The sequence below is a fragment of the Equus przewalskii genome, chromosome 4 (assembly GCF_037783145.1).
Source record: "Equus przewalskii isolate Varuska chromosome 4, EquPr2, whole genome shotgun sequence".
Lineage (NCBI taxonomy): Eukaryota > Metazoa > Chordata > Mammalia > Perissodactyla > Equidae > Equus > Equus przewalskii.
In genome coordinates, this window is record NC_091834.1 from 30,752,676 (window position 1) to 30,764,932 (window position 12,257).

Below are 12,257 nucleotides of genomic sequence, written 5' to 3' on the forward strand. Positions count from 1 at the left end.
CTTCTTTGAATGTTTGGTAGAATTCACCAGGGAAGCCATCTGGTCCTGGACTTTTATTTTTTGGGAGGTTTTTAATTGCTGTTTCAATCTCCCTACTGGTGATCAGTCTATTCAAATTTTCTATATCTTCTTGGTCCAGTTTTGGAAGGTTGTATGTTTCTAAGAATTTATCCATTTCTTCTAGATTATCCAATTTGTTGGCATATAGCTTTTCATAGTATTCTCTTATTATCTTTTGTATTTCTGAGGCGTCCATTGTAATCTCTCCTCTTTCACTTCTGATTTTATTTATTTGAGCCTTCTCTCTTTTTTTCTTGGTGAGTCTAGCTAAGGGTTTGTCAATTTTGTTTATCTTTTCAAAGAACCAGCACTTGGTTTCATTAATTTTTTCTATTGTTTTTTAAGTCTCTATTTCATTTATTTCTGCTCTGATTTTTATTATTTCCTTCCTTCTGCTGATTTTGGGCTTTGTTTGTTGTTCTTTTTCCAGTACCTTTAGGTGCACTTTTAGATTATCTATTTGGGGTTTTTCTTCTTTGTTGCTGTAGGCCTGAGTTGCTATAAACTTCCCTTGTAGAACTGCTTTTGCTGTATCCCACATATTTTGGCACGTCATGTTTTCATTTTCATTTGTCTCCAGGAATTTTTTTTATTTTTTTCTTTGATTTCTTCATTGACCCAATCATTGTTCAGTAGCATTTTGTTCAATCTCCACATTTTTGTGGCTTTTCTGGTTTTCTCTCTGTAGTTGATTTCCAGTTTCATACCTTTGTGGTCAGAAAAGATGCATGGTAGCCATCAAACCACAAGTGAAGAGATCAAGAGCAAAAGAAAGGAACTGAGAAGAACTACTAAAACACCCAAAAAAAGAAAAAGTGACAAAATGGCAATAAATGCATATTTATCAATAGCTACTTTAAATGTCAATGGACTAAATGCTCCAATCAAATGCCATAGGGTGGCCAACGGGATAAAAACAAACAAGATCCATGTATATGCTGCATACAAGAGACACACTTCAGACCTACAGAAACTCACAAACTGAAAGTGAAAGGATGGAAAAAGATATTCCATGCCAATGGCAAAGAAAAGAAAGCAGGGGTAGCAATACTTATATCAGAGAAAATAGACTTTAAATCAAAAACTGTAATAAGAGACAAAGATGGGCACTACATAATGATAAAGGGACAAAGATGGGCACTACATAATGATAAAGGGAACAATCCAACAAGAAGATATAACACTTATAAATACCTATGCACCCAACATAGGAGCACCTAAATATATAAAGCAATTATTAACAGACATAAGAGGAGAAATAGACAGTAACACAATAATAGTAGAGGACTTTAACACTCCACTTACACCAATGAATAAATCATCCAAACAGAAGATCAATAAGGAAACACTCGCCTTAAAGGACCAGATGGACTTAGTAGATAGATACAGAACATCCATCCAAAAACCACAGAATACACATTCTTTGTAAATGCCCATGGAACATTCTCCAGGATTAATCACATATTAGGCCACAAAACAAGTCTCAATAAATTTAAGAACATCGAAATAATACCATGCAACTTTTCTGACTACTATGTATTTTAGAAACTCGTTGGGTAATTCTAACGTCTGGCCAAGGTTGAGATATCTGGTTTAGAGAAAAAAGACATCAGTTCTTTATGTGCAGAAGACTCTGCTGTTGCTAGATTGACTTACCACATGAGTAACTTCCATCAATTCACTCAAACTGTGTAAGCTACGGACACTTGCTTACTGGTATTATTTGTTTGTGTATGTATGTGTATGTGCATGTATGTGTTGGGATTTGTTCATTTGCTTGTTTTTAGCATTGGACACATTTCACAGAGATCTCATCAAGAAGGTAGCATAGGCAGACCGAACTCACCTCCTCCCACAAACACAGCCAGGTTACAACTATTTTTGGAAAAATTAACCTGAAGAGAAAACTGAAAACTAGATGAGAAGAATTCCTCCAACAAGGGACAGTCCTGACTGAGGCAGAAGAGGCAGAAATTCCTTCTGGAGAGAAAAAAAGCCACCTTTGTGAGCCACAGAGATTCACAGCTGGCCATGCGGGAGCACTCTAAGGTATGCAGCCCTCCCTGGAGGAGTGGGGTCCTGAGTGGGGACCCGTTACCACTCTAAGCATCCTTCAGACTCAGCACAACTGAGACGAGTGTCCTACTATCAGGCTTCACTGGTTATTAACTGCAGCAGAGAATACTCCCAGAAAAGCTATCAGAAAAAAGCCAAAAAGACTCAGCTCTTAAATGACCCATGCACACTTTCACCTGTCTCAGAGAGCAACCTAAAATCACCAGAAATAAGGCTGCACAGTCCTTCCTGTAAAAAGACTCACCTGGTAGGCTCTGGGTGCATCTCGGTGACAGGTGAGACCTCTCCAGAGGCTAATACAGTCTTGGCAGCCATTGTTGTGACCTATTTCAGCCGTGCTGACACAGACATTGGCAGATGCCATTGAAGCTCTTCCCCTGGCCTCTTAGCCCAGGGGTCTGCCACACCCACTAGAGCACAGATTTAATCCAGTTTGTCCAGGGCAGGCAGCTCACCCTAGGGACCTGCCCCACTACTTGTCAGCCTGCATAGACTGGGCACTTTGATCCTCTACAGGCAGGCAAGTGTGTCCACTTCTGTGGGGCAGGGCTTGTGAGAGGACCAGGTGAATTATGGGGGCTGTTGGTGGAGAGGTGGGGGACTCTGCAGTGGGGCAATTGGACATGCTCTAGGGGGTCAGAAAGTGTGCACAGGCCAGTACTGTATTGACAGTGTGTGTGGATCTGTGGGGGGTGGGGCTTATCAGTGGCAGAAGACCTGTGCTTCACCAACAACCACAAAGAGTATCAGCCCCACTTACCAAAGCCTGAAACAATTGGGTGCTCCCATGCCTAGGGCCAGCCCCACTCAGCTGCAATCCTAAGAGAGCTGACAATGGCCTTGCAGGCCTGAGGCCTACAGCAACTGTAAGCCTCTGAGCCTAACAACCAGTTACACTAGGACCTACCCAATTAACAGGAAAACTGCAACAGGAATATGCTATTAGATCTCATAGCCAACAGTGCTGGGGCTCCCAAACTCAATTTACAAGGAGCTGGACAGGGAAGGAAAGACTAGACTCCCTGGGTACCTGCAGTAAGAGTAACCCTGCCACAGCAGAAGGACACAAGTAGGCCACACAGGGGCATTCCCGGAACATTTAGACTGGTGACAAGAGGGAAGCACAGTGCTGGTCCTCAAAAGGCAGCTCTTATATAAGGCCACTTCTCAAAGATCAGGAGACATAGCTGACTCACCTAATACATAAGCATAAGCACAGGAAAAAAAGTCATTATGAGGAAGCAAAGGAATACATTCCAAGCAAGGGAACAGGACAACAACCCAGAAAAAGAAGTAAATGAAACAGAAATAAGCCATCTACATGACAAAGAGTTCAAACAAAACTCATAAGGATGCTCACTAATATTGGGAGGAGACTGGATGAACACAGTGAGAATGTCAACAAAGAATTGGAAAATATAAAAAAGAACCAATCAGAAATGAATAATACAATACTAGAAATGAAAAATTCACTAGAGGGACACAATAGCAGAGGAGATGATACAGAAGAATGGATCAGCGAGCTGGAAGAAAGACTAGCAGAAATCACCCAAGCTAAAGAGATAAAAGTAAAAAGAATTAAAAAGAATGAGAACAGTCTAAGGGAACTCTGGGACAATATCAAGTACACTAATGTTCATTTTATGGGTGTCCCAGAAGGATTTGAGAGAGACAAAGGGGCAGAGAATCTATTTGTTGAAATAGTAGCTGAAAACTTTCCTAACATAAGGAAAGAAACAGACATCAAAGTAAAGGAAGCACAGAGAGCACCAAACAAGAGAAGCCCAAAGAGGCCTGCATGAAGACACTTTATAATTAAAATGTCCAAAATTAAAAATAAACAGAGAATCCTAAAAGTGTCAAGAGAAAGGCCACAAGAGACATACAAAGGAAAGCCGATAAGGGTATTGGCGGACTTATCAACTGAAACCCTACAGGCTAGAAGAGAGTGTCATGACATATTTAAAGTGCAGAATGGAAAAAAAAACTACAGCCAAGAATACTCTATCCAGCAAGGATGTCATTCAGAATGGAAGGAGAGATAAAGAGCTTCCCAGACAAGCAAAAACTAAAGGAGTTTATCATCAAGAAACCAGTTCTACAAGAAATGCTGAAGGGATTTATGTAAGTGGGAAAGAGAAGACCACAAATAGGCATGAGAAAATTACCCAAAAGAGGCAATAAAATCAATGTTAAAGGCAAAAATTTAGTAAAGATAACAGATCAACCACCTATGAGGATAATATGATGGTTAAAAAACAAAAATACTAAAATTACCTATTCAATGATGATGGTAATGGATAGAGACACACAAAACAAGAGATAAGATATAATTTCAAAAACATAAAAAGTGGAAAGAGGGGAGTAAAGGAGTAGAGCTTTTAGAAAGAGGTCAACCTAAAGAGACTATCAACTCAATATAGATTGCTATATATGTAGAATATTATATAGGAACCTCACGGTAATCACAAACCAGAAACCTATAATAAGTAAACAAATAAGTAAGAGGAAAGAAATCAAGCATATTACTAAAGAAAGCCATCAAACCACAAGGGAGGAGAGCAAGAGAAGAAGAAAGGAACAGAGAAGAACTACTAAAACACCCGGAAAAAAGGTAACAAAATGGCAATAAATACATATTTATTGATAGCTACTTTAAACGTCAACAGAATAAATGTTCCAATCAAAAGCCATATGGTGGTTGATTGGATGAAAAACAAGACCCATACATATGCTGCATACAAGAGGCACATTTCAGACCTAAAGACACTCACAAACTGAAAGTGAAAGGATGGAAAAAGATACTCCATGCCAGTGGCAAAGAAAAAAGAAAGTGGGGGTAACAATACTTATATCAGACAAAATAGACTTTAAAACAAAAACTATCACAAGAGACAAAGAAGGGCACTCCATAATGATAAAGGAACAATCCAACAAGAAGATATAACACTTGTAAATATCTATGCACCTCACATAAGAGCACCTAAATATGTAAATCAATTATTAACAGACATGAAAGGACTAATAGACAGTGACACAATAATAGTAGGGAACTTTAACATTCCACTTACACCAATGGATAGTTCATCCAAACAGAAGATCAATAAGGAAATGCCAACATTAAACAACACCTTAGACCAGATGGAGTTAATAGATATATATAGAACTTTCCATCTGAAAACTACAGAATACACATTCTTTTCAAATGCACATGGAACATTCTCCAGGATTGATCACACATTAAGCTATAAAACCAGTCTCAGTAAATTTAAGAAGATCAAAATAATACCAACCATGTTTCTTACCACAAAGTTACGAAAGTAGAAATCAACTACAGGAAGAAAATCATAAAAGCCACAAAAATGTGGAATTAAACAAAATGCTACTAAACAAAGATTGGGTCAATGAAAAATTCAAAGGAGAAATCACAAAATTCCTGGAGAAAAATGAAAATGAAAATACAACATGCCAAAATCTATGGTATAAAGCAAAAGTGGTTCTAAGAAGGAAGTTTATAGCAATTCAGGCCTACCTCAGCAAACAAGAAAAATCCCAAATAAACAATCTGACAGTGCACACAAAGGAACTGGAAAAAGAAGAAGAAACAAAGCCCAAAATCAGCAGAAGGAATGAAATAATAAAAATCAGAGAAGAAATAAATGAAATAGAGACTAAAATGACAAGAAAAAAATTAATTAAACCAAGAGCTGATTCTTGGAAAAGATAAATAAAATTGACAAACCCTTAGCTAGACTCACCAAGCACAAAAGAGAGAAGGCTCAAATAAATAAAATCAGAAATGAAAGAGGAGAAATTACAACAGACACCTCAGAAACACAAAAGATTTTAAGAGAATACTATGAAAAGCTATATGCCAACAAACTGGATAATCTAGAAGAAATGGATAAATTCTTAGAATCGTACAACCTTCTGAAACTTAACCAAGGAGTAGGGAATTTGAATAGACTGATCAACAGCAAGGATATCGAAACAGTAATCAAAAACCTCCCAAAAAAAAGTCCAGGACCAGATGGTTTCCCTGGTGAATTCTACCAAACATTCAAAGAAGAGTTAATATCTATCCTTCTCAAAGTGTTGCAAAAAATTGAAGAGGAGACGAAGCTTCCTAACTCATTCTATGAAGCCAACATCATCCTGAGACCAAAACCAGACAAGGACAACACAAAAAAGAACATTATAGGACAATATCACAGATGAACGGGGATGAAAAAATCCTCAACAAAATACTAGCAAATTGAATACAGCATACATTAAGAAGATCAAAAATCATGACCAAGTGGGTTTTATTCCAGGAATGCAGGGATGGTTCAACATCTGCAAATCAATCAACATCATACACCACATTAAAAAAATGAAGAATAAAAATCACATGATCATCTCAATAGAAGCAAAGAAAGCATTTGACAAGATACAGCATCCATTTATGATAAAAACTCTAAATAAAATGGGTATAGAAGGAAAATACCTCAACATAATAAAGCCCATATATGACAAACCCACTGCTAATATCATTCTCAATGGAGAAAAACTGAAAGCTATCCCTCTAAAAACAGAAACCAGACAAGGATGCCCACTGTTACCACTATTATTTAACACAGTATTGGTGGTCCTAGCCAGAGCAATCAGGCAAGAAAAAGAAATAAAATGCATCCAAATTGGAAAAGAAGTGAAACTGTCACTCTTTGCAGATGACTTGATTTTATATATAGAAAACACTAACAAATTCACTAAAACTTTTAGAAATAATAAATGAATACAGTAAAGTCACAGGGTACAAAATCAATATACAAAAATCAGTTCCATTTCTATACACTAACAGTGATGTAGCAGAAAGAGAAATTAACAATGCAACCCCATTTGCAACTGCAACAAAAGGAATAAAATATCTAGGAATAAACTAAACCAAAGAGGTGAAACATCTGTACACTGAAAACTATAAAACATTGTTGAAAGAAATCGAAGAAGACACAAAGAAGTGGAAAGATATTCTGTGCTCTTGGATTGGAAGAAGTAACATAGTTAAAATGCCCATACTTCCTAAAGCAATCTATAGATGCAATGCAATCCCTATCAAAGTTCCAACAACGTTTTTCACTGAAATAGAACCAAGGATCTTAAAATTTATATGGAACAACAAAAGACCCCAAATATCCAAAGCAATCCTCAGAAAAAAAGAACAAAGCTGGAGGTATCACACACTCTGATTTCAAAATATACTACAAAGCCATAGTAACCAAAACAGCATGGTATTGGCACAAAAACAGACACACAGATCAATGGAACAGAATCAAGAGCTCAGAAATAAACACACACAGTTATGGAAAGCTAATTTCTGACAAAGGAGCCAAGAGCATCCATTGGAGAAAGGAGAGTATCTTCCACAAGTGGTGGTGGAAAAACTGGACAGCCACATTCAAAAGAATGAAAGAAAGTAGGCCATTATCTTACACCAAGCACTAAAATCAACTCAAAATGGATTAAATACTTGAATGTAAGACCTGAAACCATGAAACTTCTAGAAGAAAACATAGGCTGTGCACTCTTTAACATTGGTCTTATCAGCATATTTTCAAGTATCATGTCTGAGCAGGCAAGGGAAACAAAAAAAAAATGAAGAAATGAGACTACATCAAACTAAAAAGCTTCTGCACAGCAAAGGAAACCATCAACAAAACAAAGACACAACCTAACAATTGGGAGAAGATATTTGCAAACCATATATCAGATAAGGGGTTAATATCCAAAATATACAAAGAACTCATGCAGCAGCTCAACAACAAAAAAATCAACAACCCAATTAAAAAATCGGCAAAATATCTGGACAGAGATTTCTCCAAAGAAGATATATGGATGCCCAACAAGCACATGAAATATGTTCAACATCATTAGGTATCAGGGAAATGCAAATCAAAACTACAATTAGATATTTCCTCACTCCAGTCAGAATGGCTATAATCAACAAGACAGGAAACAACAAGTGTTGGAGAGGACGTGGAGAGAAGGGAACCCTTATACACTGCTGTTGGTGGTGTAAACTGGTACAGCACTATGGAAAGCAGTGTGGAGTTTCCTCAGGAAATCAAGAATAGATGTACCATATGATCCAGCTATTCCACTGCTAGGTATTTATCCAAAGAACTTTAAAATACAAATGCATAAAGATACATGCACCCCTATGTTCATTGCAGCATTATTCACAATAGCCAAGACTTGGAAACAACCTAGGTGCCCAGCAAGGGACAAATGGACGAAGAAGATGTGGTATATATACACAATGGAATACTATTCAGCCATAAGAAAGGATGAAATCCAGCCATTTGTGACAACGTGGATGGACCCTGAAGGAATTATGCTAAGTGAAATAAGTCGGAGGAAGAAAGTCAAATACCATATGATTTCACTCATAAGTAAAAGATAAAAACAATGACAAACAAACACATAGAGGCAGAGATTGGACTGGTAGTTACCAGAGGGGAAGGGGGCAGGGAGAAGGGCAAAAGAGGTGATGAGGCTCACGTGTGTGATGGATTGTAATTAGTCTTTGGGTGGTGAACAGGATGTAATCCACACAGAATTCAAAATATATTACGACATACAGCTGAAGTTATATAATGTTATAATCCAATGTTATTGCAATAAAAAATAAAAAGAAATATATACCCATTTCTGAATGTTTCGTTCTTCATACCCGTCTATCTTAGGCCTGACTAGACGTTACAGTAAAAGTCAAATTTCCCCTTACATGTCCAAATTGTCTCTACCACCAAATATTAGTAAGAAAATCAGCTGGCGATAGCCCTTGACTTGTTAGGTATCATAAAATTTATCTTAAGTGGTTTTCATGAGGTCGTCCCGTGGCTGAGTGGTTAAGTTCTCATGCTCCACTTTGGCAGCTGGGGGTTTCATTGGTTCGGATCCTGGGCGCAGACATGGCACTGTTCATCAGGCCATGCTGAGGCAGTGTCCCACACAGCACAACCAGAGGCACTCACAAGTAGAATATACAACTATGTACTGAGGGGCTTTGGGGAGAAGAAGAAGAAAAAAAGAAGATTGGCAACAGATGTTAGCTCAGTGCCAACCTTTAGAAAAAGCCCAGTTTTTGAATATATTATCTGAAATATCTTAAAACTTAAAGGCATAACACACTTTAAATAAAAATAAAAATAATTTCCAGGCTGGCATATCTTGCTTTTAACATATCAAATCAAGATTATTTTAGAAATAATATGGAAGACTATTTAAAAAGTGTGAAATTCTCATTGAAATATATGTGTGATATAATCTCAGTTTTATTGGGAAAAATGGGAAAAAGACAAAGGACATAAAAAAAATGTTAACATTGCTTACTGCTAGGTGACGAGTGCAAGTGATCTTATTTTCTGTACTTTCCAGATTTTCCCTCAGTGGATGTTGCATTCATTAGGAAGCTAGATTACTTCCAAATGGGCTTTGTAAGTCAAAATGATTTATAAAAAATTTTTACATTAGGTTTGTTTTTTTAAAAACACTATGTATTATTTTTATTTTAAAATGACGTAAAACTACTTATTTTACCCACAATTTTCTAATTGTTGAATTGTTAAATTAAAGGAGGACTGGTTTGCCTCTTTTTCCCTTAGCAGAAATGATCTAAGCCGCATTAATTTGGTTTATGCATCTTCGTGAGTTGGATTCACACATTCACAGAGCCCAGGAAGGCAAATATGTTCAAGAAGATGCAGCAAAGCATCCACATGCCAACTTCCATTTTATCTACTCAGTTTCTAATTTTTCTCCTCTTTTTTTCTTCTGTGCTCATCTTTCATTTTTAATAGTAATTTAGCCAAATAAACAAATTTAATTATGGTCTTTTGTTAAACGCCATTGGGTGCCGGCAACGCACTAAGCTGCTAACGTTTATGAAACAAAGTGTGCGGCCCTTCCTCCTCCAGAGCCTGTACCCAGGCAAGAATGAGGCAACTTTCACATCTCCACTGATTTCTCTGTTTTTATAGAGCAACAGAAAAGATTTGGTGTCCAATAATTATCCTTAATTTAGGACCTCATAATTAAGGAAACTTCTGTTTATTAATATGAAATATAAGTAGCATTTAGAACCAAAGACAGCTCAAGTGATTTTATTTTTGAGAAAGAGCTGCAAGTTAATGACAAAGGAGGTTTAAAGGTGAGAAACAGGACAAAACTTGATGTAAAAGAAGTAGAAGAAATTAGTGGATGTCGGACATTTCATCAGAGACATCCTGCATGGTTCAGAGCTGACTTACACTTTCTGTCCTAAATTTCTCTTTCTCTAATTAAGTTTATCCAGGTTAGTTAGAATGGTAGTCACAGAGCAGCCATTTTCCATCCATTCTTCTGGATAAAAGGCATTTATGTATAAGTATTAGAAACCAATTTGCTCAGAAATCTCATCCTTAATAATTTTGGATTGATAAAATCATTTAGGAAGATTTTCTAATTACATGTAATAATGTACAGTATATAATGTCAACTAAAACAGTGGGATACAAACTTATAAATAAAGTAAGATAGTAACTATCTCAAAATAAACACATATGCCTAGGAAAACTTACTGAAAATAAATATACCAAAATTAGTGGTTGTGAATACTTGTCTCTGAGTGCAAGAATTAAGAATGATTTTTTAAGTTACTTCTGCATTACTTCCTACTTTACAAAATGTTTATTTCAAAAAATTACCTGTTCATTAAAATATAGTAATCCCAAAAGAATATACAGTTAGAATGTAAAATAAAGCTAAATAATTTGAAATGAGGAAAAGTTAAGCTGACAGCCCAAGGCCAAATAACCAAAAAAACTTAGACATGCTGAACTTCAAGCTTAAGGAGCAATACTATTTTAAAACAAATGAAACAGTCAGTGGGGAATATTAGAATTTAAAGGAGACATTTGCTTCACTTTTTTAATCAATCACCTTTCTGTATATATACTATTAGTCACATGATATGAGAGAAAACAACAGAACTTGTGAGATCACAATCTGAACACATAGAAAATAAGAAATTGAGTAAGGTCTACAGGCACCGCTTCTCAGAGAAAGTAAGTAAAGATGCACTTACTTGTTTGTAACCGATTGTTGATGGTTCCAGAATGGAGGCTCTGACTGATGCACTGAGGCAGTCATTTTAAAATGAAAAATGGATTAAATATTAAAAGAATATTCAGACTGAAAGGAGGTGTGGGGATTTCTTTCATCCCACCTCTCTCTCTTCTAAGGTGAATTTCCATTTAAACTCTTCCTCACAAGGCAGCCTACTAAATCAAAATGTGTTTTTACATTTACAATGTCCCTAATGACTTCTCCCAAGTTATACAAGAAGCTACACAAATTTAGCCAAGGCTTTCGTCTACAAAACAGGTCTTCAACCACTGCATGGGAGTTATTGTGAGCACAACCAGGCTAATCTTTTTTAGACTTCTCATTTTTTTCATGCTCTTACTTGTTGATATATTCCTTAAAATTTGGCACCAAATACTAAAGACTGCTTCAGATATAGTCTAACCAGAAGGGGAGCTTTCTAAGAAAATGTATCCTATATCTCCACAAATTTCACCATAGCATATAATTGTCACAATAAAACACTCAATGCATCATTGAGTTCATGTGCACACACCCACACGTACACGTACACACTCACTATGATAGAATAAGAGAGAGAGAAGTTACAGGAATAAGTATTCAGCAAATATCTGGAGGATGGCTTTCAGAAAGAAAACATGGCAATGCAGGATGATAACAGATAAGTCTGGTTACTGAACAAGAGTCAAATCAAAGCATCCTATGTGTCATCCTCAGGAGTACTGACTCTGTTCATTGCCTATAGAATGCAAATAAAGATTGGTGCATATAAGCATCACTCTGATGACTGGGAAAGATATGGCTTGAATGATAACAAAAGAAGAGGCAAGAGTATATACTGAGAGACTGTTACAATCATCTATGAGAAAAATGGTGATGTTGTAATCTAATGTGGTAAACTTGTAGAGAAAGGCCAGAATTGAGATATAGACAGAATTTGAGTCAAATTTGATGTGGTAAGTAAGAGAGGAAGAGGCAACAAGGATCATGCCAGGCTT

At 36.6% G+C, this 12,257-nt stretch overlaps 1 long non-coding RNA gene across 1 annotated transcript in view; it reads right to left on the minus strand.

Annotated features, from left to right (window-relative positions):
• Positions 1–11,569, minus strand: part of LOC139083004 (uncharacterized) — a 73,846-nt gene extending 62,277 nt beyond the window's left edge. Inside the window, exon 1 of the long non-coding RNA XR_011539453.1 lies at positions 11,240–11,569. This is a non-coding gene — a long non-coding RNA (uncharacterized lncRNA). The remainder of the gene's footprint in view (positions 1–11,239) is intronic.
• Positions 11,570–12,257: the final 688 nt, after the last annotated feature.